Source organism: Gekko japonicus, unplaced genomic scaffold (genome assembly GCF_001447785.1).
Source record: "Gekko japonicus isolate JY-2015 unplaced genomic scaffold, Gekko_japonicus_V1.1 scaffold2427, whole genome shotgun sequence".
In the NCBI taxonomy this organism is placed as follows: Eukaryota; Metazoa; Chordata; class Lepidosauria; order Squamata; family Gekkonidae; genus Gekko; species Gekko japonicus.
The window spans coordinates 190,586-196,550 of NW_015163160.1; positions in this window are offsets into that span (position 1 = coordinate 190,586).

The window sequence follows — 5,965 nt, forward strand, 5'->3', positions numbered from 1 at the left end:
GCAGGAACCCAAGAGGGCCGACCAGGCCAGACACGCCTGCCTGTTTCTTTAGACAGGTTTGAGGAAGAGCTCTTTGGCACCCCAAAGCCTGCATACTCTGAGGGCTGTTGCCAGAGCCCTGCCCCGGCCACTGGTGGTTGACGGGGGAGTTAACACGGTCAGCTCCAGATAGGGAAATTCCTGGAGATTTGGGGGCGGAGCCTGGGGAGGACAGGGACCTCAGTGGGGCACAAGAGCCCACCCTCCAAAGCACCCCTTTTCTCCAGGGGGTCTGATCTCTGTCGTCTGGAAATGAGCTGCCATTCCGGGGGATCCCCAGGTCCCACCTGCTCGATGTCTGATTTGAATGTGTGTTATGGAGACGCCCCGGTTTAGGGAGAACTTTGCATGGGCGCCTGTTTTTTGAACTGTGTACCTGGCGCTGCCCTTTCCGGGAAACCAGGTGAGTGTGAAGAAGAGGCCTTGTCCCCCTTCGGACACGAGAGGGCGCTGCTGCACCGTCACAGTTGGCTCCAGCTTAAACAAGACCGATAGTTTTACTCCAGGCGTCAGCTTTCGTGTCTTCGGATATGCTACTCTGATCTTTTCAAAAAGCCTTTAAAAACATCTCGAGGGTCAGGCCACACAAGCCTTTTTACTGCAGCGGCTCCAGGGGGAACAGAAAAGAGCAAAAGTTAAAGACTAACGAAATTTGCAGCAGGGTATATTAGCTTTCCTGAGTCACTGCAGCTCCTGGACTCTGGCTCTTTTCTCCAGCTACCCAATCTTGATCGATCTCCGGGGGAATATCGGCCTGGTCTGCGCAGGAGTTGCTAAGCGGTTTAGTAGAGATGGTGCAGGTGGGCATTGGAGACTAGTTCTGCTGGTTCAAGAAAAGCCCGGCAGGAAGCACAATAGGGAAGAAACCCAACAGATGCAGCCCCACCACTACTAAAGCTGCCCCTAACGATCTTCTGCCTGGGTTTCAAGGTCGAGGGGCCCAGCCTAGAAGAAGAAGGAGGGAAAAGGCACCCTCCTTTACCCCATCCCTGTGCAAAGGGCCTGGCTACAGAAGCAGGAAGTCCCCAGCTCTGACTTCAAGCCACGAGAGGCTGCTTGACTGGCTGACTTGAATGAGTGTTGCTATGGAGACAGACACCCCAGTTTAGGAGAACTTTGTCCGCGCTCCGCGCATGTTTTGAACGGAGCGCCCGGCGCTGCCCTTTCCGGGAAATCAGACGAGTGTGAAGAAGAGGCCTCGTCCCCCTTCAGGCGCCAGAGGGCGCTGCTGCACCGTCACAGCTGGCTTCAGCTGAACAAAGTTTGAGTCCGACTAACAAAAGTTCTATTCCGGGTATGAGCCCTGATGTGCACACACCCGATTCTTCATCTATATCAGCCTGTTCCTTTTAAAAGGGCTTTTAAAATCGCTTGAGGTCCAGGCCACAGAGGCCTTTTCACTGCAGCGGCTCCAGGGGGGATAGAAAAGAGCAAGAGTACAGTAGCAGCTTAAAGGCTAAGAAAAGGCCAAGAAAAATTCGTGGCTGGGCGGAGCTTTCCGGAGTCACTGCTGCTCTCACTGAAGCGACTGGACTCCAGCTCTTTTCTCCTGCTCCAGAGAGACAGACTAACACAGCGACCCATCTTGATCAATCTCTGGGGTGGGGGGAATATCGGCCTGGTTTGACTGGGAGCAACTAAGTGGTTTTGGAGAGAGGGTGTGTGGATCAATCAACCTGTGCAGGGAGCCGGCTGGACTCTGGAGGACTGAAGACAGGCCGTTCTGGGGACACATGGGCAAAGCAGAGAACCTGTGGCTGCACCTGATGGTCCTTGCCCTGTGGTTACTCTGGTTGTGGTGGTTACTCATGGCACAGTGCAGGCACTCTGCACGTGCTCAGAGGAACCCTTGTTCACACCCCCAGGGGAGTCTCCCAGCAGCAGAGAGCCAGGGTGGCACAGTATTTAGAGTGCTGGACGAGCATCTGGGAGAGCGGAGTATCAGCGTTCCCTCTAAGCTGAGTGAGTGTGAGCTAGCCCACAGTTTTTAAGCTTCCGGCTCACCCATTTCTGTCTCGGCTCAGGAAGGGAGGGCTCCAGAGCCAACTGATTCAGGCCGCAGGCAAAGCGCTCGCTCACACCTTTAATGCCAGTCATTCACAAAGGAGAATTTTTCCTCACACGACTCGACAGCTTAGAGGGAGCAGTGGCCAGGTTCTAACCCCCCCCCCATGCCACGGAAGCTCAGGAGCAAACCCCTCGGTTTCTGAAAAATGACCACCCTTACCAGTGGCTGGGTGGGCGGGGTGGCACTGGCAGAAGGGGGGAATAGGGAGCACCCTCTAGCTCCAGAGCCCCGACTCAGCCGATTCCCCCCTCTTCACCTCTGCCTCTCCGTCTTAAGGGGTCTGATGGTGCCCCGAGAAAGATTTCCTGCCTGGTGAGGCTCCTTCCCTCTCAGGCCTTGTGTGACAGGCTCAGACTTTCCTTCTTCGTTCCTCAGAAAGCCCCCTGATGCTTTTCGTGCCAGGACGGGAGGCAGAGAGGAGAGACGATAAATGCGCAGAGGGAAACGAGGGGTTGAGACGGGAGGTTTTTATTGCTTGGACTCCCTTCTTTAAGTTCTTGGCACTGCTGGGGGGGGTGCAGAGGCCCCAAGTGTTGCCAACTCCGGCTTGGGAAATTCCTGGAGATTTTGGGAGCTGGACCCTGAGGAGGGCAGAGTTTGGGAAGAGGAGAGACCTCAGTAGAGTCTAATGCCATAGAGTTCTCCTCCAAAGGAAACATTTTCTTTATTTATTAAGGGGCTCCTAGACTCGAAGTTTATTCAATGGAATGTTTGAAATCCATATTTAATTCAGAAAACTTTTTTCTGAGCAGGTGGGCCTGGCTAAAGCTTGTTCGTTGAAGGGATGGACATTTTTCTAGTGGGAAAAACAAAGCCAAACACAGAGAGGCTTCTGGGAGTGCTGCCAGTTCCGTTGTGGGCACCCTCGGAGGGACTTTCCAGCCTGACTCAGTTGTCGTTTCCCGGGGCCAGAACGGGGCAAAGGCCACATTGGGAAACCTGCAGCTCCACGTGTGTGTGTGTGTGTGTGTGTTAGAGATTGGGGGCTCTTCATTTGGGCCTCTGGGGAACTCCCAGGCACAAGAGGCACCCAGCAGGTCCAGCGGGTGAAGTTTTAGGTCTGGATGAGAGAAATCGGGGTTCAAATGCCCCCTCCCTCAGCCGTGGAGCTCCCTGAGAGGACTTTTGGACAAACCCACCTCACAGGGCTGTTGTGACTGGCATGAGATAAGAACATAAGAGACGCCAATGTTGGATCAGTGGGGAGCGGCTCTGCTCGATGGAGGAACCCTCATCCCATGTGGGCAGAGAATCCTGTTTGCTCTTTTCTCTTCCAAACACTAATTGCATCCCTCTTTGGCTTTCGGTTTCCGTCTGAACAGGAACAAGCCCAGTTGGCGTCACCTCATGTGGGGGGGAAGGAAGGTGTGGGGCGGCACAGCAAAGCGGTGAAGTCATCTTTCTGGAAAAAGAAACCATTTTGTGCACGCCGGACCTGCCACATGATTTTCAGACTTTGGGGCAAAATGGAGCCGTCCTCCTGGGCACTGGCAGCCATTTTATGACCTGTATGCAGCAAAACAAGGAGGCAAAATGGCTGCCTGAAGCCACCCTCTGCCTGCTGGTATCTCAAAACAGCCTGGATCTGGCTGCTGGGTGAAAACTGTGGCTTTGGGACAGGATTTTCATGCCTTATTGATGATTGGACTGCAGGAATGGTTAGAACAGTCATGTTTCCTGCAGAAAAAGAAGCATGTAGTGTATAAAGTGTGCCAGGGAGTGAAACACCTGTGTGATCTGCACATGCTCAGAGGCACTCGTATGATAATTTTTAATAGTGCTGTGGCTGTGGGGAAATACACACTGATTATGCTCAGAAGTTTCTGAATCTAGTTGGAGAGCTCAAATCAACTAGCACTTGTTTAGGAAAAGCCCAGGGTTAATTTCTTCATCGCTTTGGTGTGGAAGGTATTAGCCTAACTGGCAAATGAGGAAAATAAGCCTTTGGGGGGCTAGGTCTATTTAAGGCCCTTTAGAGACCGAAGGAGAACTCTATCTGTCTAGTGGCACCTTTAAGACCAGCAAAGTTTATTCAAGGTATAAGCCTTCGTGTGCATGCAGACGTCTTCAGATACCTGTCTAGAATCTGTCAAGAAACCATTAGGCTATCGTACTTCTAAATTAACTCTGTTTATATTTAAGCTTAAAAAAAAGAGATGCCAGAACTCTCCAGAGGAAAATGAAGTTTTCAATCTGTATACTGAAAACTCAAGAACGTTTACATATTTTAAAAAGAGTTTTGTAGAAGATGCTAAGGAACTCCGTTCTGGAACGTTCCCCCAGGAAAAAAAAGCCCTGACCTCTTTTATTGAGAGTAAAGGATCCCCCCCTTTTACCACAGACACAGAGCCTCCCCCAAGCACTGACCCTTCTGTCTTCCTACCAAAGATACAACTCAGCCATCCTGTTCTTTGGGTTAAACTAAGAAATCTTGGGCAAGAGCCTTTGGTGGCAGCAAAAATAAGTAGGAAACGTGGAGGAAGGAAAGGAGGCAGCAGAATAGAAGCCATTTTAGAGTGCTGCCTTTGTGGGTGTTATATACAAGGGGTCTCCGAAAGGGACCAAAATCAGACAGGTGTCAGCTTTAGCACTGGGATATCATCTTGAGGGAAAATTGACTCGAGGGATTATTGTGGTGCGGAGAGAGAAATGAGAGAATTCAAAAAGGCTGGAATATACATTTAGGGGGGATAATTTGCAGATAGTCGAGAAGAACAAAGAAATAAGAGAGAAATGGCAGAGTTTCTGGGAACAAAGAAAGACTCACTGACTGAAAAGTGTAAAAAGTTGGGAATCCCTACATAAGAACATAAGAGATGCCAATGTTGGATCAGGCCAAAGGCCCATCCAGTCCAACACTCTGTATCCCACAGTGGCCAGAAATACCAGTGCCATCAGGAGGTCCACCAGTGGGGCCAGGACATTAGAAGCCCTCCCACTGTTGACCCCCCCCAAGCACCAAGATGACAGAGCATCACTTGCCCCAGAGTCCCTATCTATACCTTGTGGCTAATAGCCACTGATGGACCTCTGCTCCATATGCTTATCTAATTCCCTTTTGAAGCCGTCCATGCTTGTAGCTGCCATCACTTCCTGTGGCAATGAGTTCCATGTGTTAATCACTCTTTGGGTGAAGAAGTACTTCCTTTTATCCGTTCTAACCCGACCGCTCAGCAATTTCATGGAGTGCCCACGGGTTCTTGTATTGTGAGAAAGGGAGAAAAGTACCTCTTTCTCTACCTGCTCTTTCCCATGCATAATCTTATAAACCTCAATCATGTCACCCCTCAGTCGTCGTTTCTCCAAGCTAAAGAGCCCTAAGCGCCTTAACCGTTCCTCATAGGGAAAGTGTTCCAACCCTTTTATCATTCGAGTTGCCCTTTTCTGCACTTTTTCCAAAGCTATAATATCCTTTTTAAGGTGTGGTGACCAGAACTGCACACAGTATTCCAAATGAGGTCTCACCATTGATTTATATAGGGGCATTATGATATTGGCTGATCTGTTTACAATACCCTTCCTAATAATCCCCAGCATAGCATTGGCCTTCTTTATTGCAGTCACACACTGTCTCGACATTTTCAGTGAGTTATCTACTACAACTCCAAGATCTCTCTCTTGATCAGTCTCTGCCAGTTCAGACCCCATCAACGTGTATTTATAGTTAGGATTTTTGGCTCCAATGTGCATCACCTTGCACTTGGCCACATTGAACCCCATTTGCCATGTTGACGCCCACTCGCCCAAAATTGACAGATCCCTTTGGAGTGCCTCACAATCCTCACTGGTTTTCACCACCCTGAACAACTTCGTATCATCCGCAAATTTAGCCACTTCACTGCTTACTCCCAACTCCAA